We start from the raw sequence: 24790 nt of genomic DNA on the forward strand, positions 1-24790 counted from the left end.
AGCAAGACTGACCATTAAACTCCAACCTGTAATATATAGGGCAAGGTAACCAAATCATGTGTATGTGTGCCCCTGTGGCACGTGGCACATTCCCACTGCATTTCTTTTGTCAGACAGTCACTGCAGAAGGCAACATACTCCATATTTTCAAAAAGTCCACGTGTGGGGCGCTCATAAAAACACTTCAGGATTACCAGTGTGGCATTAAAACGATAAAAGTCCTGGTCATAGCGTTGCTGAATGCTTTGATATGATCTAACCTGCTTTTTAATTGAGAGCACTTATATAACCTTCACACACGTGCACAGACACATCCATAAACACGAACCAGGACAAAAGTTAAGAAGAGAATGTTTCTACAATCAATTTGCTGCCATATTTGCTTCTAAAGATGTCGGTTTTAAAAGGAACAAGCAAGCAGTAAAACTTTGAAACTAGACGCCAGGATCCAAAGCACAAGGTGGGTACAACACTAAGGCTTTCTGTCTCTTTCTTTAGAGCCGGAAAATCCACTGTCCTGCAAAAGCATGGCCAAAGGTTGATTTCAGATCATAGCAAACATCAGAAAGAAATGACCACAATACATATCAGAGCTTTGGAAAATTACTTTTTGGGATTAAGAACAGAAAAACAAGAAATTTCTAAAGCGTTTTAAACTTCTATCTGAATGAAAGTAGAGAGAGAATCTGATCAATCTTTACAGGGAGAACCATCCAACTCCGCAGACTTAGCACTGCCACTAAGAAGGTTCTGTTTCTGATTTGCCTGACTAGTATTAATAGTTGTACTAATGCACAGAAGGCAGTATCCTTGAAGCAGATCTTAGTCCAGGGAAGCTGACGTATTTCACATTGGTACATTATTAATTTGTGAATCTCACCGCGGCCGGAGGTGATGATTACTTTAGACCGTTTTAGAGGAGTTTAATTTAGACAGCTTGAAAGGAGGAACAGATTAAGGCACAGAAAAACACCGTTAAAGGGTATTATATAAAGAGTGGAATAATGTGTTCAGGCTCAGTCAATATATCTCTGAAAATCAGGTGCGAGGGAGGGAGGGGGACAGCAGTGATTATTACTGCCTTCTTGTTCCTTGGATGTTGGCTTCCCAGAGTAAATGGCAACTGTGTGACTAAGAATGCTATACAACAGGACTTTTGTTCAATCAAGCCATTCCCTTCTTATAGTATTTTCCTTCAATGCTTATTTGCCTGGTTCTTTGATTGTTCAAAGCAACTGATAGTAATAAAACTCTAGATAATCCAAACAACATGCAAAACAATCGAGTCAGCCATGGAAAGTTCCAACCAAAAATCACAATTTAAGTACCCACGACAGATCGCATCCAACCCTTGTTTAAAAATGTCAAAAGAAAGAGACCCCGCCACACTCCAAGGGAGCATGTTCCACCATCAAATAGCTCTTACTGCCTGGAGGTTCTTCCTAAGGTTGAGGTGGAATCTCTTTTCCTATAGTTTGAATCCATTGCTCAGGGTCCAATTCTTTGACGCTGCGGAAAACAAACAGTTTGTTCCTGTTTGGGGGGTTTAAGGTTTATTATTTCTAGTCTAGTTTTGCCACTATATTTTACAATGCTATTTGTATTTACTGCCTATATATCATAAGCTACCTTGGAAATATATACATTTTTAAGTCGGTGCATTAAATGAAGCAATAAATAAATAAGGTTGAGGCTGTCTTAATTTAGCATCCTAATGTTTAAAATCCTCAGGTGTTAAAAATAATCTTAGAAACCATTTCACATTTATAGAATTGAGGTTTATTATATATACACTATTATACTTTAGGTTCTATACCTCCATGCAAAACAGTACATTGCACTGTACTGTTGTTACAGAACAATCCCTCCAGAACAATCAACTCCAGACTCAGTTTATGAAGTCTAGGGCCATCGTTTTTACATGGCAGCAAAGTAGAATAAGTCTTTTGGGCAGCCCAACAGCTGGCTCTCAACATCAATTGCGTCTTTGTGCTACACCAGATGAAACATACATCTCCCACACCAATAGTACTTGATGTCAGGGAACGCCTTCGCTTCACACTAATACAAAAGGGTATGAAGGTTCAAAACTATGACTGAACATTGCACTTTATTATGCTCTCAAATCGGAAACCAAAGTAACACAAACTGCAGGATGAAAAAGACTAATCAACAACATGTCAACAAACAGATTTCAGCCCCTTCCGCATTTTAATGCAAATGAATGATCACCCCCAGATGGATAACATATAATTAAACTATTTCCTTTCTCTATCTTTATTTTCCCAGTCTACTGAAACATGGAATTTATACAGTCAATCTGTCCTTTTAGTTATTTCTGCAAACCTAACTATAAGGCATTCAGAATGAAATTTCAGCAAGCATATTTCTCATCATTACTAGCTTAGGGAGCTATGGGTCTGTGTTGTATTATACGTCATAATCACAGTCACAACCATAGTCTGAATGGTTTCAAGACTAGCTTAACTCATCTGGCAGTTTAACCCATTAGAAAATTTGTACATGATCTTTTGTTTAAGATACCAGACCCTACACCTGCTGAGAAACCAAATGCCTTCAGTGCGAAATCCTGGCTGGAGAAACCATTTCCTTGCACCCATAAAAAAATGGAGCAACTTTGCTAAAACTCTTTTCCATCCTGAACTGTTTTATATGCACCGTTTGGCATTTTAAAAACACGTCTGCGCATGTGTACATGCGCACACACATACACACTTGTAACAGGATGAGAACAACTTTCCCATATTACAAATGGCAAATGCAACAATGCAATTATAAGAGTGAAAAATACTGAACCACTTCAATATTCCAAATGTTGTAATTATTTGCTTAAATCCTCTAATCTATTTAACTTCTTTCACTGAGAATGATCACAGAATGGTATGCATTACATACGTTCCAATAAACCCAAAACAATTAAAAATACAAATTCACTATAAAACTATGGTAAAACCAACAGATTAATACAGTCATAAATGATGCAGTTATTTGGTCCTATTCAGAAGTAACCACACTCTGTTGCTTCCAGGAATGTGAGTCGAAGATTGCAACCAAAAATGCCCTATCTACTTACAATGCATAAATTGCCTTCATGAATAAAAATGTTTTTGCCTAGCAACCACGTAAAAATTGTGGTGCCAAGCAAGTCTGTGAGGAGGGCATTCCAAAATGAGAAGAGGGTTTGCAACATAAAGAGCCCTTAGTCTAATGAAGGCACATAAGGCAATATCCTACACATCTGGAAAGCACCAATCCCACCTCACTGTCATGTGCATCACTCACATAATGTCACGGTGAGAAAAGCCTGAGCAAATGACATATAAAATTATTAACATCAACAGTAAGAAGATACATATGAAACAATCAGAAACTGTACTCTCCACAGGAGAACTAAAAACAAATTGTTACACTGAACAGATCATTTTATTACTCATTGCTTTCACTTTAAGCCACTCTGTGACTCCATTACGATTTATAAGATTACTTATCATCAATATGTCGCTGCATTTGGATTTAAAAGATTGTTTATGTTCTATGTGCATTAACAGCTGTAAGCATGTTTATCAACAATTTGCTTTTAATTTTTAACTCTTGAATCGAGTGCTTCAATAATGAATTTTAATATATTTATATAACATTCCATACTAAAATATCCCAGCAATTTTGGCCCTTGACTTTTTAAAATCCTAACATTTCTCAGTGGAAGAGGGGCTGGGAAGGCTGACGTGCACATTTTATGTGGAAGATCTCTGGAGACTGACTGAATTCAGTACTATTTGGTATTCCGTGCAGCTCTGCAGATGTTGTTGGACTGCAACTCCCAATAGCTGAAACCAGAATAAGCAATAATGAAGGATGCTGGGAATCACAATCGATTAATATCTAAAGGGCTAAACAATTCCCACCCTTGCCATAAATGTTCAGGCAATATTTTCATATCAGATTTCTAAGTTTGTTGATTTTGTTTTTTGGGTTGGATGAAAATGTAATCTTACTTAAAAAGAGACCTACTGACATCAATTGGTCTACTGTAAATATGAATCCATCTGGACCTAACCTACAACTTCCAAGCCAAGACTAGTTCTTAAGTATCTACACAATGAGGTATGCATTTGCATGGGGCAGGGGGACACAATCAGGAACACCAAAATCCACATTGCAGCACTCAAGCTAAAATACAGGTGAACGTTGAATGCAGTACCTTCTCAGTTACAAACTCCATCTCACTCTGTCTTGTGTGTGTGTCTCAAAGCGACACCATTCCAAACAGTAGTGGGGTTTGGGGTACCAGCAGAGGGTTGGGAAATTCATATGAATTTACTTCCACACAAGAAAGTTCCCTTCACACAGGAAAACAGAATGTTAGGACAAAGCTAGGCTAGAACCCTTATACAGTGCGCCCGCGTACGTGGGCGTACCTTACACAGCTTCCAACATACGCTGGAAGCCATGCCGGAAGAAGCAGCGGCGTCCCCCAGAAAGAATAATGGGCCGTGTGCCCATGGCAAGCATGCACTGCCATGCCGCCATGAGCACAAGCTCCATTGACTTTAATGGGGCTTGAGCATATGTAGAATTTCCCTTATGCAGGGTGTGTGTGTCCCTATACCAGAAATATTTGTTCCTTTCACCCTGCAATCTGAACTGCCTCATACCTCCCCCTTTTATGCCCCTCATCTGATATGTACCCTGTTTCCCTGAAAATAAGACATACCCATAAAATAAGCCATAACAGGATTTCTAAGCATTTGCGCAATAGAAGCAATACCCCAAAAATAAGACATAGTGATAGGCCCGGTGCGGAACGGAAGAGGGCAGGAAGAGAATGGAAAGCTTGGGGCCAATGGTTCTAAAGGAAATGGGAGTCTCAAGAAATTCAGGATGTAATTCTGGGTTTGGAGAGTTATGATGATGTTCCAGAAGAAGACGACTTAACTACAGTGGGCCTTCCCCTTATGCAAGGATCTGTTCCGGATCCCTCCGCTAAGGAGAAATCACATGTGCTGGAGCCCCATTAGAAGCAGCGTGCATGCGCCACAGGCATGCGCCCCATTACTTCTTTAGAGCAAGCGAGGGGCTTTTCTAGTGCGGTTTTCAGAATGCGCACTGTATATTTGAATAAATGTAGATTGTTGTACCATACTTAAAAAATAATACATCTCCTGAAAATAAGCCATAGAGTGTCTTCCTGAGGAAAAATAAATATAAGACAGTGTCTTATTTTCAGGGAAAGACAGTATTAGGCCAGAATTTCATATTATGTCCAAATTTATTCTCCAACTGTCTAGTTAGTTAACAAAACATGATCATAAATCAGGGATTGCTCAGCCTCATAATATTTATTGAGCTGCCTACTTCAACATAAGCACTGTATACACACATATGCCTACTTAGAAGTAAGCTGTACTTTATTTCAATATACTTGCAACTGAGAAAACATGTATCGGTTTAGTCATACAATTATTCCAGAAGTACTCACTCCGTTACTGACATTAACACTGTTTCTACAATATCTTAATACTTTTGCATTTTTTGTTCTCATTGTGAACAACAACAACAACAAATCTAGAAAATTCATCATACCAACTATTTTTAAGAGGAATGTGAATTTGGCAATAGCACACAATGTTCTTTTATATTTTTCCTCTACTTAACACATATTAATCAGCTTTCTATAAATGCATGAAATTTTGGATTTCTTTTTAAAGGCAATCATGTTCAGTTAGTTTCACCACAAATCCTATCAATGTTCCATCGTTTTTCAAAAACTGGATGTTAGCTTCTTCATCTCACTTAGAAGCAATCTTTGTAACTACTATGAAGCCTGAAATATTTTTCATTTATGAAAGGTAATTTTTTAAATAGCTTAAGAAAGCAATGACTATCAAAACTAGCATTAGACGTTACCAGCTTTCCAATAAACTTTAATTTTATGCAAAACGATAAAATAAAACTCAGTATGATTAACACCCAGCAGTTATTTGATATTGCACAGAAACATTTAATCTATAAGTGATGAGATAATGCTGAACATTTTCTTTTAATTTTGAACTAATCATTATTTATAGACTATTATTATTATGCTCACTTAACATAACAGAGTAGGTTTTCCAATTTCTTGCTAAAATTAGGTTGTCTGACTTCAAATGCAGCAGCAATAAAAAATATCCAACGACGCTTTTACATTCTGTAAAAGAATTATTCAAATTTAGATTTTCTATCAAATGTAGAAGAATTTAGAATTTTACTATGCATTCTCTATTTCCAAAAAATATATAAGAAAACTGATCTGTGCCTTTCAGTTTATAAAGGACTTTTCATATAGATGCAAACATATTCACATATAATTATATCTGAGCCCATTCTAACCTATAATGTTGCATTATATGCAATTTCCTAATACTGTATGTAGGATTTATTAAGGTAGTCCATTATAAAACTAGTTTATAGTTCTGTGAAAATATAACATACTGTAGTTGCTAATGGTGAGAATCTATGTAAAATCATTTTTATATTCTGCCATAATATGTATCAAAGTCTTTTTTTTAAAAATGGTGTGTCTTGACTAAAAATGGCAAAATGAGATCAAACTAGAATAAATACCTATTTAACTGCATAACAACTAGCAAGAACATCAGGCCCTCTCTGAACCATCTGCATATCAATATCTTTATTTTCTTTAAAATATATTTATATTTTTATTCTAACCCATGAAGCATATTAAAGGAATTAAAATTATATAATTTTTATAACAATTGTTCTGTGTGAATTCTGTAGCGTTTTGCAACAATTATGGAGTGTTGGGCAGACAGAGAAGTATTTAAAATTCGCATCACAATGAGCCACTGATGCCCAAAAAAAGAACCGCTGATGCCCACCAAATATGTCCTTTTCAACAATGGTATTAAAGGCAACGCAGTCCTCTTTTAGCAACACACTAGTTCTGAAAATGGAAAATGAAGTATTCAGTCATCTACTTTCCACTAAGAAATGCACTACCTGGCTGCAGGGATTAGACATCCGAACAGATTACTCCCTTTAATCCAATTTGTTTCCAAAGCAAGGAGCATCTAAGTGCTGAAAACAGCTGTTGTACAGCGACATTAAGTGGGGTGACTATAGCAGAGTTAAGTAGGGTCTTCTCTATTACCGGATTTCTAGGCTAAGATTTTAGTTTAATACCCCATTTAGCTTTGGCTGAAACAAGAACAGAATGACATTGGCGCTCTGAAACAAAACAAATCTTGATGACTAAAAACTAAGTAATAATTCTTCAAAATCCTAAATCCTTATTTCCATGCAACCTTATAGCGGTCTACTGGGAAGGTAATGTAGTATATTAGTGAGTATATTAGTTAACCATTCTAATTAATTAACAATCCCAAACTGTTGCACATATTAGAGAAATTGTCAAAGTTTGCATCTGTCAAAATCTTTATCTAAAGATATTGGAGTCATGGAACCTAAGCACTAATTGCATTAATAGCAATAGCAGCTTCATTTATATGCTTCATACTGAACTCAGCAGTCTCCAAGCATTAAGTTTCATCATCTGTAAATAAAACTTCCATTGCATATCATATCCATATTTTTAATATTTAAAATATTTAATAGCCTGTTTGATTATAGAATAAGTTAAAGAGACAGAGGAAATGTAAATATTAGTCACTGTATTTTAAAATTCAGCAAATAATATTAACTGAAATATTAGCCAAGTGATAATAAAAGTCTTCATTACAAGTTTTATTAAATTATGGAAATTTTTTGTCTGCCAGACAAGCTGTACATATATTGAATGTATTTTAATTTTTAACTCAAGTTTTCTTACTAGCATTTTGGAGAATGTCACTTCTGAAAATATTAGTTTAGGAATAAGTACTATTGAAAATTCTCAGTGTAAGTTTGAAGCCAGAAAACAAGGAAGCATTTATAAAATATTCAAACGTTTTCCCCTTTCAGACCTAAATAAATGGTTCAAGCAGCAGCTATACTTTGCAGTTATTTCTTCCTAGCTTCTCTGAATTGTGTTAAAATGTCTTGCCTTCATTTCCCCAAATGCATACAACTTTAAAGGTCTGAACTGAGAAAGAACACAAAATAACCCTATCTGAAATCGAGCTGGAAACTAGCTTCAGTTGGATATCAAAATATGCATGTGGTGGATGTGGAGTCATAAATGAATAAACCACCTGATTGAGGTTGCAACTCTAGATAGGTTTACCTGGGATTACATCCCAGAATGAAAAAAGATGTACAGGACTGAAGTGTAAAAAGCCTATGCTTTGACAGAAAAAAGAGGAATACGATGTGACGGAACTGAAAACAAATCGAAGGAAAGGAAATGAGAGCAAAGGTATGAGTTACAAAAATTCTGCATAACTCCTTGACTTTAAAAATAAATAGACGAAAAGCAACCGGCATATGAGTTCATAATTCCTTTCTCACCAGTTGCTTTTTCTTTTCTAATCTGCCCCAAGCAAAAACTTTCTTTGCTGGGGGGTGGGTGGGGGGAATGGATACTGATGCCTGTATTTTTCTTCCTCAGGGAAAAAGGATCAGTGGGAATTTTGAGAGTGAAAATGATCAGCAAGGAAAGGGTTAAGGAGCCCTCCAGGGTCCACTCATCCTTCCATAGCTTAGTAAAATGAGTACCCAGCTTGTTGGGGGCAATAAGCTTACCCATTGTAAGCGGCTTCCGGCTGCATCAGGGGTGTGGTGTGCAGATAATGCATGCCCCCAACGCAGTCAGACGGCACTCTGAGACTGTCAGCAAAGAGAGTAGCAAAAATCTGCTCCGTGCCAGTGGCCTGTTTGGGACCATGGCGGTGGCCCACTTTCAGAGCAGGCTTTCCGGTTGCCACGGTCCCTGGCTGATCGCAGCTGGAGTGGCCAGAGGCAGCTCCAGCCTGTTTCACCCCATAGAATGATGAGTAACATACAATTTAGCCTTGGACAGCAAAGTAAACTCCTGCTTCATCTCCGCTACCAAGCCTAAACACATTACAAGGTTTATTAAGATTTAACTGATAAACGTTATTTTGCGAGAAACAAATTTCACCTGCGTGTTCTTTTTCTCAACACACACTGGGCTTTCTGCAAATAAGGAAAGTACCAGTTCATCAAATGCACATCTCAGAAATGAAACACCAAAAGGGAAACACAGTGAAGAAACGTCAACACGAAAGCAGCAATACTCCCTGCCAGCCCTACCATAGGATGAAAATAATTAGCACGAAAGGGCAAAAGCAGATGGATCCCACCCCAATCTAAAGATTTCCCCAAAGAAAGCGGCATGGAAGGAGCCCTGTCTCTGATCAGTGATAATGAGCAAATTACTCGTATGGAATTAAATTATAGTCCGTTAGCATTCATAAATCCAATGATCCCAGTAAAGTTAGCCTCACTACTTATCTTAAGACTCAGGAACTGGTATCCTAGCATTATTAAAGCTTTTCAGTAAGCATCTTTTTTAATTAAAAAAGATCATCAATATGCCTAATTTAGCCACCAGAAAAGGAAAAGCTACTAAAATTCAGAAAGGCTTCACAGAAAAGTCAGAGCAAAACTCAAACATTCAATGCTTCAAGGTATACTAGTAATAAGAGCCGGGGTAGTAGTGGTAGTTAAGAGTGTTACACTAGACTTGACCCTGGGCAAGTCAGCCTAAGGCAGTGGCAAACCTTATGACAGGGTCATCATGAGTCATAACTTGAAAGCACAGAACAACAAGAACAAATGATAGAAATCTACCCGGAGAGAATAAAGAGGCAACAACATCATTACGGTATACATTCACATTCAATATGGAAGTTCTATCAAATGGTAATAAAGAGGTGACTCAGACATTGTTGCAAAATATAAAAATTGATTAATGTACTAAGATTAGCTGAATGTGTAATAATAAAAAGTCTGACAAACATACAAAAATTAGATACTGGTTTCTTCCAAGGATCCTGGCTCTGATTTTATTCAAAATGGCAAGTTTCTAGGCTTCTAGGTTTAACTTCCAGAAGAATGGGCATATTACATGTCTCAAAGCAAAGATTCTCATGGTATCTTAAGCACAGGCACAGCTAACAACTCTATCATGGCTTCTCAGAATCAATTATCGATTTTATCACAAGCAACCTTATGGCAACTGATAAGCCTGAAAGTATAGTAACCCACCCCAACATCCTCCAAATGCATTGGATCACAATCACCATCATATCCAACTGGCTGCAGTGGCTGGGGATGATGAGAATTTCATCACATTTGGGTGGTGTCTGATAGGATAGAGCAGCATACATATTACAGTGTGTGTGTAAAGAAGGAGAGGTATAACAACATGTCCTGAGGTCAAGGTAGAGCTCCAGTGCTATGCACAGTGAGTTCTTCAAGACTAGGATCTCTAGTGCTAGAATGAAAGAATGAAACCATACACAAGAAGCAGAATTAAAACACAAGAAGAACAAAAATACATACATTTATTATATCTGGATGTTTCATTCAGGCTGCAGAAATCCAGTTTCCTTGATGAGGGTTTTTCTGGGTTTTTCTCACTTCTCTCTCCTTTTTTAGTATATCTTCACCTACCTATCTTGCTTTAAAATGCATTTGTCTAGAGTATAGCAGTAGCTCATTCTTCTGAACTCATGCACAAAATCCTCCCTTTGAGACAAGGTCAAAATAAAGGGTAGTATCCTGAATTAAGAGCTGATCCTGTCACACAGAAACCCAGAAAAAACCATGAATCCAAACACAACTGGAAGTTCCATTACTTAAAATGAAGCAATACCCAATCTTGAAGGCAAACCAAGTATTTCTGCCTCCTTTTTCAAATCACCTACGTTTTAGCACGTTTTAAACAGCAGCTTTCATGAAGCACATAGCTCTGTCTTACAAACTTGACAGCTACATACTCTGTAAATTCCCCTCACTACACAGGGGTGAGTTCCTATTGCTTAGCAACATTTAATGCCCATACCAAGTGTTTTCGTAGATCTTCAAATTACTTAAATGTTAAACTCTCATCGTCTACAATCAGATGAACAATAAAACTGTATATAGAGAAGCATCAAGTTTCATTAAGTTACCATGCACTGCAAACGCTTCCCCAGAAGAAGAAACACAGCGAACGCAATATATTTAAAATAAATCAATATTTTAGTTTGTTTCATTTAGCTTTAATGTTGTTGTACTCACTTTTGAGAACCACTGGATCAAAAGATTATCGACGGTCCAAAACACGGCAGAAATGACTCATTTTAAGACTGCTTTAACTGCCCTGGCTCAGTGCTAGAGAATCCAGGGGACTGTACTTTTGGTGAGACATTTGGCCCCCTCTGTCGCTCTGGTGCTACAATAAACTACAATTCCCAGAATTCCCTTGCAGTGAGCCAGGGCAGTTAAAGCAATCACAAAATGGATGCTTTCTACAGTGTGTTTTGGATCTAATTTTTTATGTTTGCATGGGAGGTAGTGCTGAGAAGAACGTTCTTGTGACTCCATCATTTTTGCCGTTGCCGTAACACAATACTTAGATTCCTTAATACTGCCGCTGTAACTGAACAATCCTTATTCATGCTCTTGCTGTGATGACTTGAGAATTATAATTCTCTCTTTTTTTCATTAATAAAGATCCCAAAATGAGAGCTACCTTATTATTCTATGCCAGTTTGTACCAAAATCTTTTAATTAGTGCGACGTAAATGAACAACGGTGCATTCAATTAAGAAAGTGTAAGTGGATATTTCAAATTAATGTGCAGAATGTGTCAGAATCCAATAAAGTAACTCCCAAAATTTATGCAACTCTTGTAGCACCTTTGAGACTAACAAAGAAGTCGGCATTGTGACTGACCTTTTCCTATCTGTTGATAGTAAAGCAGTAAAAACAGCAAAGACACGCTTATTTGTTCCAGGTGCCTCTATTTACCAAGATCCCAGTCTTTGGTGCCTGCTCCTTGTTGCTTTTAAGGTTTTATCCTTTCCCTTTTAACAACACTGTCAATCATTTACACACACTCTCTCTCTCTCTCACACACACACAAATACACAGCTACTCAAGAAGACAGTGCAAGGTTGCTACAGCTCTCATCCATTAACTGATCACTTTATTAAATTTCTTAACATCTTGAAAAAGCAAGGGGCTCGGGCAACTATCTTTGGTCTGAAAACAGAAGGGTTATACATATGTCAGAGTGTCCAGGCTTTTGTGTGTGAGACGTTGGAGGTTATAAAGTGCTTCAGACTACACAAGCAACCAAGTGCAAGGCAAAAAAGATATCCCCCCCCCCCAAAAAAAACCCCATGTTTAATAATACAGTGCTAAAATGTCATTTAAGTGTTTTAAAAACAAACCTAAAAAATGCTAAAATTTTAACAATATTTTAAAGACTTTTAACATAAGAAAAACAAAACTGAATAGCACATTGGAAGTGTAAAAAGCACAACATAAATTCAAGGGGAAATAGTTAAGCGATGGATCTAGGACTGAAAATAACCTTAAAGTAGAACCTTAGAATAATATTACATCAAGATGTGGTTCTATTCCAAATGAGGATTTTCAGCTGGGAGACAGGCAGGTGACCGCGGGGACCAAGTAAGAGTAACTGTTCTCGCATCACTACTCCGGGGGCAGTGATGTGAAATCTTCTTGGTCTCCAACAGCGAAACCTAAATATAAAACCCTCAACCTCTCCAACCTTTGGTAAATTTCACCCACACCCATAGAATGAACTGAATTACAAAATGGATCCAAACTGCAAAATGAAACAGTTGATTAAATTCCTGATGCTCAGGAGCTGGTGCAACTCCATAATTTATTCATTTAATTAATTTATGTGCCTTCTTTCTCCCAGAAAGGGGCCCAAAGTGGTTGACAAATAATGAAAAATGGAATGGGAGTAAAGAAGAAATCCTAACCTTTCCACAGGCAATTACATTAATACATATGTTTTAATGACCAAATTGTCCACCATGATACCTATGGGAACCGAGAATAAAACTAAATTCTTAAAACTAAAACTGTATACCAGTAAGAATTCTCTTAATAAGATTTCCTTGAATGTTTTATCTGCTTGCTTTTTTAAAGAAATGTGTGTAATTTATGATTGTGTATGTTATTGATATGTACTAATTTTTCATTTCTATTGATTTAATTCATGTTCATGTGCATTTATTTTTAGTGATTTGTTTTGGATTTTATTATAACAGTGTCGAAATTTGAACTTTGAACAAATTTGAAATTCGAGGCAGTGTGGTGTAGTGGAATGAGATTTGGAAAATGACTCTGGAAACCAGGGTTTGAATCCCAGCCCAGCCATAGAAACCCACAGGGGCAAGTAACACTTTCTCAGCCTCACAGGGTGGCAATTGCAAACTTCTCTTGACAAACTTGCCAAGAAAACCCCATGATAGGAATGCCATAAGTTGGAAATGACCTGAAAGCACACAACAACAACGAACCAAAATTTGGGCACACTCTTTTAACACAATGAGGAATGCAAAATCTAATAAGAAACGATACTGAAAAGAATGAACAGTTTCCGATAGAAGGCATATACCAAACACACACACACACCAAGAAACAAATCAAACCAGAAAATGCTAAAATAAATAATCACTTGTGCATACAGATGATGCAAAATGGCTCAGCAGACAAATAAATTAGAAACTGAAAATTGTTGTGTATGACATCCAAAGACAGGGTCCTAGTTTATTGTTTCTAAGCAAGTCACGGATTGATAAATCAAAGGCAGACCTTGGTTCATCAAGGGTTTATCAGTCTGGTTTGTTTCAGAGTAACAAATCAACAGCTTAGGATCAGACCCGCAAAGTGGGAACAATTGAATTGTGTCCATCAGCATACAGCTAGTTAATTTGGCAGGGACAGTCCCAGTTAATCCCACTGTCCAACTGCTTTTAAAATGTCCCAGTATCTCACTTCCTCTCACTGGGAATTCAGCTTAGGGTTGCTATAAACAGAAATGACTTGAAGGCACACAACGACAACAACATGTTGCTGAATATGAACATATTCAAATAATACAATATAATACAGTATAATAAAAGCCAAAGTTGTGAAATGCTTGTGCAAATGTTGTACTACATGGAACAGCACTCAAGCCACACTTTTACATGAATATGTAAGAACAATCATGTTCTATTGGCCCAGAGGTCTATCTAGTGCAACATTTTATTCCCACACTGGTTGTCTCTGGGACATTCACCAGCAGGATATGAGTGCAACTTAACCTCCACCTCATACAATGTGGCAACTGATACACAGACACTGCACAGAGGCCTCTGCTAATGGCAGCAATATGTATTATATTGTGAGGTATCCATGTCCATGCTTTAAAAGCTGAAAATACTGTACATTGGTCAATATATTTATATTGGCCACAATATTTGGTTCAAACTGCAGAAGCAACAGGCCACCTTAAAATAAATCATGCTAGAATGGTCTGGTGTGGACATGCCAGTTGAAAAGCAGGTATGTCCTTTTCTCTCTCTTATGCAACCAACTTATATAAGATGAAAAATTAATTACCAAAGTAACAAGAATATCTGTTCAACAAGTCACTGCCTGGTCTTCACTCTGTTTGCGCAGACATTGGTCCCTTCCAAATAGGTACACTTAGCAATGAAGATGCACTCAAGCAAATAAAAACTACTTTTTCCTACGGTTAATAGAAGTTTGGTCTTATCATCACAATCACATTATTATTCTCCATGGAGGCTTCCCTGTGAAACACAGAATTCTCAACAGCCCCAGCTATTTTTTTTCTTATGAATGTTAATATTCTTATAACCACAAATATACAATATTTGACTTGGCAAAAAAATTACCAGATTAAGCCTATGAAAAACCGATTAATGCCACTCGTTTTATACCAACATGTGTTACGGTGACATCTGCCCATCTTGTCATTCTTCAAGCTATCACTGTGTCAACCAGATGTAAAGCCACAGTGAAAGTCATCCTACCGTATCATTAAAGTTCCTATCAACAATCTTGCTCTTATATTAAAAAGATTACATTTAATATCATTTGGCTAGGAGCGAAAGAACTGCAAAACTGTCCAAGTCAAACAGTGAAATCAACATGTCTGTGTCCTCAAGTTGGTTTATGGAGACCCCGTGAATTTCATTGGGTTTCTTAGACAAAAATACACAGTGGTGGTTTTGACAGTTCCTTCCTCTGAAATATAACCTACAGCACCTGGTATTCAGTGGTAGTCTCCCATCCAAGTATGAACCAGTGCTGTCTTTGCTTAGCTTCTAAGAACAGCTCTAGTGCTTTTAGAGTATTTAGGCCAACATATATAGTTTTTAATGCATGATCCGGGAGCGGAATGCTTGACCAACCAGATAAATATTGTCAATGACTAGTTGATGAATCAATGAGATGAATAATTGCAAAGACATTTGCCTAAGAGACCATGTTTTGTTCCTCCATAGACAGGTTGAGAAGATCTACAAAGTCTGCACTTCAAAAACAACAGAGCTGGTAGATTACAATCTGCACCAGCGACATTGTTATTTATGCTAGTCAGTACAAACATCAACAAATCTATGTGGGGAAAACAGCAACACGTTCGCTTAAACGGGCAAGCAAACATCTTTACATCATTACAAGCTAAACAGTAGGTGGCCTTTTAGTGTCTCACTTTCTATAATTACTCTGCAACAGACCTAAGACTTTTATTAGACAAAGTACTAATGGTTATAAGATTTCAAGTGTGAGAAACATTATGGCTTCTAACATTAAGAATTAATGAGGAAACAGAATTTCTTCCACTCCCTCAAAGTAAGATCAGGATTCTTCAGATGGCCCCTTCCTTATCTCAGTCCAGCTGCATTCACATGTGAGTATCCTTGAATTCAATCAGCATGTTCCAGCAAGTGTGTCTTGTAGACAGAAGAAAACCTCCAGCCTTCCAGTCATGTAATAGTTGCCAGTCATTTTACTCAGAGAATGTTTAATCAGAAATTTAGAATCACAAAACTGTAGATGTGCAAGGGATGCCATGGATCACCTAATTCCACCAATCCAGGACTGAGTACATACACACAACTATTTGAACATCTGTGCACTGTATGGCATTTACATTCATGGATTTATGGTTGTTCCTTATCTTTTAAAGCCCCCCCCCCCTCAAAAAAGTGGTCTCTAGCTATCTATAAACTAAATTATGTTAGGTATTTTAATAATAAACATCTCTCTACTTTGCTACTTTAACTTTCTTGACTGCCAAAATGGTATTTAAATTCATAATAAAATATTTTCCTCAAAATTAAATATTAAGGTTTCTTCATACATGGCATGAAATCATTGAATCATAGAGTTGGAAGAGACAGCAAGGGCCATCCAGTCCAACCCCCTTCAGCCATGCAGGAACTCTCAATCAAAGCATCCCCGACAGATGGCCATCCAGCCTCTGTTTAAAGACCTCCAAGGAAGGAGACTCTACCAATCTCCGAGGGAGTTTGTTCCACTGTCAAACAGCCCTTACTGTCAGGAAGTTCCTCCTAATGTTGAGGTGGAATCGCTTTTCCTGGAGCTTGCATACATTGTTCCATTTCCTGTTCTCTGAAGCAGCAGAAAACAAGCTTGCTCCTTCCTCAATATGACATCCCTTCAAAGGGGGCTATCACATCATCTCTTAAGCTTCTTTTCTCCAGGCTAAACATACCCAGCTCCCTGAGTCGTTCCTCATAAGGCATGGTTTCCAGACCCTTCACCATTTTAGTTGCCCTCTTTTGGACATGCTCCAGTTTCTCAATGTCCTTTTTGAATTGTGGTGTCCAGAACTGGACACAATATTCCAGGTGGGGCCTGACCAAAGCAGAATACAGTGGCACTATTACTTCTCTTGATCTAGACACTATATTTTTATTTGATGCAGCCTAAAATTGCATTGGCTTTTTTAGTTGCCACATCACACTGTTGACTATGTTCAACTTGTGGTCTACTTGGACTCCTAGATCCCTTTCACACATATAAGTCTCTCATTCAGCCAAGTGTCCCCCATCCTATATCTGTGCATTTTAGTTTTCCGCCCTAAGCGCAGTAGCTTACATTTCTCCGTGTTGAATTTCATTTTGTTAGCTTTGGCCCAGCTTTCTAGTCTATTCAGGTCATTTTGAATTTTGATCCTGTCCTCTGAAATATTAGCTATTCCTCCTAATTTGGTGTCATCTGAAAATTTGATGAGTATGCCCCCAATTCTGTCCTACAAGTCATTGATAAATATGTTGAATAACACTGGGCCCAGGACAGAGCCCTATGGGACCCAACTGGTCACTTCTCTCCAGGATGAAAGGAAGCCATTGTTGAGCACCCTTTGGGTTCAGCCAGTCAACCAATTACAAATCCATGTCTAAACCACATTTTTCAAGCTTGTTTTCAAGCATGTCATGGGAAACCTTGTCAAAGGTTTACTGAAATCAAGATATACTATATTCACAGCATTCCCTTCATCTACCAAGCTGGTAATTTTATCAAAGAAAGAGATCAGATTTGTCTGGCATGACTTGTTTCCCTGAAACCCATGTTGACTTTTTGTGATTATGGAACTGCCATCTAGATGTTCACAGACTCTCTGTTTAATAATCTGCTCTAGAATCTTTCCTGGTATTGATGTCAGATTAACTAGACAATAATTGTTGGGATCCTCTTTTTTCTCCCTTATTGAAGATGGGGACAACGTTTGCTGGAAGTTCTCCTGTTCTCCAGGAGTTTTCAAAGATTATTGCCAATGGCTCCGAAATTACATTTGCCAGTTCTTTTAATACCCTTGGATGTAGGTCATCTGGTCCTGGAGACTTAAATTCATTTAGATTAACCAGATATTCCTATGCTATCTATTTACTTATTCTGTGCTGAAATTCCCCTATTCTGTCCTCTGTTCCATTATCCTTTATACATCTTGGCTAATTTGGCTAGGGTCAGATACCACCTGAACTGCATCTTTCTTTTAACTCATTGCTAAGGGCGTATTTCAGTCTTCTGTTCCAAGACTTTTCCCATTGTTCTAACAAAATATTTTGCTTTACATCTGGTGACCACTTGACCATTTGTTCTTTAATAACTTCTTTTTCCATTTCAATCTCCAAGAGATGGTTGTAAAATAAAGCAATTTTATGCGGACTGCCTGAACTTAAAATCTCTTCACACTTATAATCTCTCAGGACAGAATATGGAGAAACAGAGTGGTTTTCAATTGAAAAAGGGGTCAGGCAAGGCTATGTTTTATCACCCTATATGTTTAACTTGTATGCCAAAAGCATCACATGAAAAGCAGGATTGGATTCGGAAGAAGGTGGTGTGAAAACTGGTGGAACGGACATCAATAATCTAAGATACACAGATCACACCATACTACTAGCAGAAAATACCAAAGATTTGGAATGATTATTGAAGAAAGTCAAAGAATAAATAGCATGGATAAGTCTACAGTTGAACATTAAAAGAACAAAAATAATGATCATTAACAATTATCGTTAATCAGTGTGGAGACTGCAGTCATACAATCAGAAGATGATTAACATTTGGAAGGGCAGCCATAAAGGAACTAGACAAGATTCTTAAGTGTAAAGATGTATTAGGACTAAAATTAGGACAGTACAAGCCATCATATTTCCCATTTCTATGTACAGTTGTGAAAGCTGGACAGTGAAGAAAACTGATAGGAAGAAAATCAACTCATTTGAGATGTAGTGCTGGAGAAAAGTTCTCCAGATACTGTGGATTGCTAAAAGACAAATAAGTGAGTCCTAGGTCAAAGCAAGCCAGACTTCTCCTTAGAAGCTAGGATAACTAAATTGAATCTGTCATATTTCTGCAGGAGAAGGCTTTCTTTTGGCCCCACCAAGATGACAGCCTCGCCTGGTGAGGACACAGGACAGAGCCTTCTCGGTGGCTGCTCTCATCCTCTGGAATGCCCTTCCTCAGGAGGCTAGGTTGGCCCCCTCCTTGCTGGCCTTTCACTGCCAAGGAAAAACATTTTTATGCCAGCTGGCTTTCTGTATACAGTTGGCCCTTCTTATACACGGATTTAAGCATCACGGTTTGAAAATGTTCAAAAAATGATTCAATATAAAAGGCAATACTGCTTGGTAAAGTGGAGGGCAATAGGAAAGGAGAAAGACCGCACTCTAAATGGATAGATTCGGTCAGGGAAGACATGGCTAAGTCTGCAGGACCTCAGCAGGGCTGCTGAGGATAGGGTAATTCGGAGGTGTCTCATTCATGGGATTTCCAACTAGAAGGCAGTTAACAACGACAAATTGTTTCTACCCACATACAATGGTATACAAATTTAATCAGACTGATGAACTAGAAGTCACAGGAATGGTTGATTAAGTAGACCGCATGCCAAGTGAGAATTTGTATGCAACTCCGGAGCAAATGGTGGCGCAGTGGTTAAATGCCTGTACTGCAGCCATTCACTCAAAACCACAAGGTTGCGAGTTCAAGACCAGCAAAAGGGCCCAAGCTCGACTCAGGCTTGCATCCTTCCGAGGAGGGAGCTAAAATGAGTACCCAGACTGTTGGGGGCAAATTAGCTTACTTGCTAATTAGCTTACTTGCTGTTCACCGCTATGATCTTTGGAATAGCGGTATATAAATAAAACAAATTATTATTATTGTTATTAAATAAAATACAAAAGGTGAAAGAAATACAGTTTTAAAGTAATAGCTACACTGCAGTGTTGAACACACTCATTGGGATCAGATTCCAAGCAAACATGCATAGAGAACTGTAGTCCAAAACAGAAATTTGTCCAAATTCTGGTGCTTTTCCCCGCCAGCACTCATTCATGGAGCACATACATAAATTCTGGGACCATCCCTGACTTTCTTGTACTAAGCAAAGTCAAAACTGTCTTTCCTGGACTGGAGCAAGCCAGTGCACAAGGATGCTGTGTCAAGGTAGGCAATTCAATCCTCAGAAGTAAGTCATACTGAGGTCAATGGGCCTCACTTCTTTGCAGTGAAGTCAGGACTACAGTCATAAGCATTCTGTGAAACAGGAAAGCCAAAGCTCTAAAAGAAATAAAAATGCCTTTAATTAATACTTCTCAGGTATTAGCCTGCAAGTATCAGCAATAGCAACATGCTCCAAACACATGAACCAATTTCCAGTGTTGACCGCTAAAGACTGCAAATATCCGGCACATCCTAGATCTATCGCTAGCAAGATCTTTTACTTTATTTTTGTTTTCCAAAACAGGTTTAGTGTTTTACATTAGCCTCCTGAAATGCTGTACAAATGCTGTACAAAGCCACACTCACTGGCAGCGAACCATCAGGCCTGAAAGTTTCTGCTTTAGCAACCGAAAGGTAGCCATAGGAACAGGCTCAAAATAGCAGAGATTAAAATCTATGGGGTTTTCTCCCTAATCAAGAAAAGTGGGTTTTTACTGAAATCTGATTTTCATTTCAATCAGATTTCTTTAAAAAAAATAACTTCTATTTAGTATAATTTGAAATCTGAGTGCCATATAAACAAATATATTAGCGGTACACTCATGGTATCTTAATAGTAAATCCACAACCTATCAAACATATTTAAGAAAGGTGTATTCTTACATAAAAATTATGAACTAGGGCAAAACATTGATTTTTTTGTGATGATAAAATATAGCACAGGCATCAGCAGCAGCATTTTATATACAGTATGTCTTCTCTGAAATCCAGAAGTTGGAGGTTCTGTGTTAGATAGATGCAGCAATGCTATATAGTATATACAGTACATTATTTCCCCCCTAGCATTGAGAAGATACTGGTGTTTTATCAAAATAACATCTCCTAACGTCATTACTTTACTATGGCCTGGGACATACCAGGCTGGTGCGCAGTCCCTAACCCTAGAATTGGTGGCGGCACAGCACTTTGGGACCATCTGTCGCGCGCCACAGTTGTTACTAGTAAGTGTTGCATTGGGTGGTTCATTTGGGTGGGATTTACAGCCATTTATCTTTCGAGTGTATTTTTTAAAACAAAAATAACAGCTAAATAAAATGTAGTGTATTAGTAACAAATAAATCATGCACTAGCTTTCGATACCAGTAGCAAGCAAACCATCTAAAAGAAGCAGAGGTTGCATTTTAAAAGCATTAGCTTTTTAAAATAGTGTTCCAGCCTGTGGCTGTCAGGAGTTGCAAATGAACCTTTCCTGCCTTAAAATATTGCAAAGTTTAATTACATGATGGGTTATACAGTAGACAGCTATTGCAGAAACATGGTAATTTCATGCTCCATCCTCAACACCCTTTCAAATACTTAAACAGGGTTATCATATCATCTCTTCTATGAACATACCCAGTTACCTAAGTCTCACCTCCTAAGGCATGTTTTCCAGACCCTTAACCATTTTGGTCTCCCTCCTTTAGACACACTCCAGCTTGTCAACATCTTTTTTTAATTGTGGTGCCCAGAACACAGTACTCCAGGTGAGGCCTTACTAAAGCAGAATAGAGTGGCACTATTACTTCCCTTGGTTTAGACACTATACAGTGGGCCCTCGACTTTCGTGGGTTTTACAATCACAACTTTGGTTAGTCACGAATGTTAAACCCATGGCTAAGCCTGGCGTTTACTCCTCCTTCTGCCCTCCCAGGCTCTCCCAAGCCCCTCTTGTCCTGGAAATGGCTTGGAGAACAGGAGAGGGTGGAGGATGGGAGTGCCCCAGTCCCCTGAGCCCCTCCTGCCCTGGAAATGCTTCTCCAAGAGATTTCCACAGCAAAAGGGGACAAAGGAAGGGAGCACCCCAGTCCTCCGAGCTCCTTCCACTCTGGAAATGGCTGCCACATTGGGGGGGGGGGGGGGGCAGTTCATTCATGTTTTTTTCCACATTTGCAGGGGTCTTCTTCCCCTAACCCTCATGAATGTGGAGCCCAACAGTACTTCTACTGATGCAGCCTTGAATTGCATTGGCCTTTTTAGCTGCTGCATCACACTGTTGACTCAGTGGGACTTTGTGCAACTAGGGACTTTGAGCTACTAGGACTCCTAGATACCTTTTACGTGTACTGTTTGTTGTCAAGCCAGATGTCCCCCATCCTATATCTATGCATTTCATTTTTTTTCCTGCCTAAGTGCAGTATTTTCCATTTCTCCTTGCTGAAATTTATTTTGTTAGTTTTGGCCCAGCATTAATTAAAAGTCATTTTGAATTTTGATCCTCTCCTCTGGGGTATTACCTCCTCCTCCTAATTTGGTATCATCTGCAAAATTGATATGCATGTCCTCTATTCCTTTATCCAAGTTGTTCATAAAGATGTTGAATGGAACTGGGCCCAGGACAGAATCCTATGGCACCCCACTGGTCACTTCTATCCAAGATGAAGAAGAACCATTGCTGATCACCCCTTGGGTCAAAATGTCCACCTAGACCAGTGGTTCTCAACTTTCTTAATGCCGCGACCCTTTAATATAGTTCCTCATGTTGTGGTGACCCCCAGCTATAAAATTATTTTCATTGCTATATGCAAATATGTGTTTTCAGATGGTCTTAGGCGACCCCTGTGAAAGGGTCGTTCGACCCCCAAAGGGGTCCTGATCCACAGGTTGGGAACCACTGACCTAGACACAGCTCTCCATCTCCTCCTTATGATGGGCTTTAAAGCCTCTGATAGCAGTTATAAAGAGCTAGGCTCCTAGGTCCACACTTACCCCATGATTCACAGAAGCTCCACATCCTCAGCTTTAACTACTTTAACTGCTAGCTACTGAAGCCTGAGCTTTTGAACTTGGTTACTGCTGGATTTGACAGATTCTCAGAACTCCAATGCATTCACAGGGCGACAACAAACTCCAAAAGCCCGAAGATGACAACCTGGTCCGGTGATTGGTGATGATACTGCAAACACTGGCCTGTTGGGCATAGGATTAGATTTTGGAAATGGGGCAGGGGCAGTAGTGGTGGCTGCTGACCTGACTGAAACCATATCCATTAGAAGAGTCTTGGGCAGCGCTCATCCCAACAGCAAAAGAACTTCCACCATGTTATTGCATAGCACCTGCTCAGCAGTGGGCACGCAGAGGGACGCTACTCCAATTGGGTTGCCAATGTTGGTGCTCATATGATGGGACAGTAGTGAGAGGAGCACAAGGGTGAGGTGCAGCAATTGCAGGTGGAAGTGGTGTTGCTGCTGGGCATGGTGCAGGAGAGACTGGTGGCCCAATGGGGAGCTATTAATGACCTGGAGCCATAGGCTTGGAGAACCTCAGCAGAAAAGAAGAAACCCTCAAAGTAAATAAAGCTTGGCTTCCAGTCCTGAAGGACACCAAAACCAGGACTCAGCGAATGCAAATGAGAAACCACTCAGGGTCAGAGGCTTTCCCAGCAAACAATTATCACCAATTAGCAGACACTAATCTCCTTTTGCATATCCTCCTACCCTGAGGAGGTCACCAACAACAGAACAATACACAGATTAACATGGGAATATCTCTTCCTCACCCAGGGTCAGACAGTATATATATATACCCACTCTCTCCCAGGTTAGCATTCTCTGAAGATGCCATCCACAGATGCTGGCGAGACGTCAGGAATAAACTCTTACAGAACATGGCCACATGCCCAGAAAAACCCACAAAAAACTATGACAATTAGAATATTTAGTTAAATGGAAACATTTTCCACCTCTATTCATAGAATCAGAGTTGGAAGAGACCCCAAGGGCCATGTAGTCCAGTCCAATCCCATCATGCAGGAAAACAGAATCAAAGCACCCCGATAGATGGCCATCCAGCCTCTGTTTAAAAACCTCCATAGAAGGAGACTTCGCCAATCTCCGAGGAAGGAGTGTGTTCCACTGTCAAACAGCCCTTAATGTCAGGAAGTTCTTCCTAATGTCCTTAGGACATCCCATTTTGAAAAAGGGGCGTCTCTTCCAGACGCCCCTTACCCTGTTATGGACAGAGTCCGTAACAAATGGTGGCGGCCGTTCCACACGGGCTCTGCGTCCGCATGTTGCGGCCTGGAAGTGAGACCGCGAGTGCGCGCTTTGGCACTTGCGGCGTCTCTTCCGGGTTGCCGGAAGGAGCGTGACTTTCGTGCTCCTTCTTTGCAGCGCGACTTTCACGCTCCTTCTTTGCAGCGCGGAGGAGTCGCGCGGCTTGGCTGCCATGACTCCTCTGCGCTGCAATCGGCAGAGGCCCGAGACCGCCCCTTTTGGGTGGTCTGTAAGAGGCCTGAGATTTCCTGCGTGGCAGAATGGGGTTGGACTGGATCAGGGCCCTTCTTGGGGTCTCTTCCGACTCTATGATTCTACGTATCTACAGGGCCAGATGCGAATCCTGCGAGGAGACGGTTGCGGCTGAGACAGCTGCTCCGTCCCATTCAGATCCTGCCAAGGGCTTCCAACTCGTCCATCCTCCCAGTTTCTCCTCTCTCTTTCCAAACACCAGATTCCCAGAAAGTCGAAGCCTCTACTTGGATGGTTTTGTTGTGGGAGATAACCCGGTTTGGAACCGCTTTAACTTGTTGTCTGACTCACTGCTATGGAATTCTGGGAGTTAACTCCCAGAATTCCATAGCAGTGAGCCAGAAAGCGGTGCCAAGCCTGAGCTGTTCCCCACGGGGAAGCGACCGGGGCCCTTGGCTCACCGTGAGGAGACGCCCGCGGCGCTAATCCCGAGGCCAGGCGACATGATGGCAGCGGAGAAGGGTCGGGTTTCCCGGGGGAGGGAAAGAACCAAACCAAAACACAAGGAAGGGAAAAGAACCGCGGACCGAACCTCGGACGGCCTTCACCCTCGGAAGCGGAAG

At 39.5% G+C, this 24790-nt stretch overlaps 1 protein-coding gene across 5 annotated transcripts in view; it reads right to left on the reverse strand.

The window, feature by feature from the left end:
• The window catches only part of EYA3 (EYA transcriptional coactivator and phosphatase 3), a 63671-nt gene extending 38881 nt beyond the window's left edge, over positions 1-24790 (reverse strand). For all 5 annotated transcript variants that reach the window (XR_006100713.1, XR_006100712.1, XM_042439662.1 and 2 more), the window contains exon 1: positions 24629-24790. The gene's annotated coding sequence lies outside the window, so the exon portion shown is untranslated. The remainder of the gene's footprint in view (positions 1-24628) is intronic.

Source organism: Sceloporus undulatus, chromosome 9 (genome assembly GCF_019175285.1).
Source record: "Sceloporus undulatus isolate JIND9_A2432 ecotype Alabama chromosome 9, SceUnd_v1.1, whole genome shotgun sequence".
NCBI classification, from domain to species: Eukaryota; Metazoa; Chordata; class Lepidosauria; order Squamata; family Phrynosomatidae; genus Sceloporus; species Sceloporus undulatus.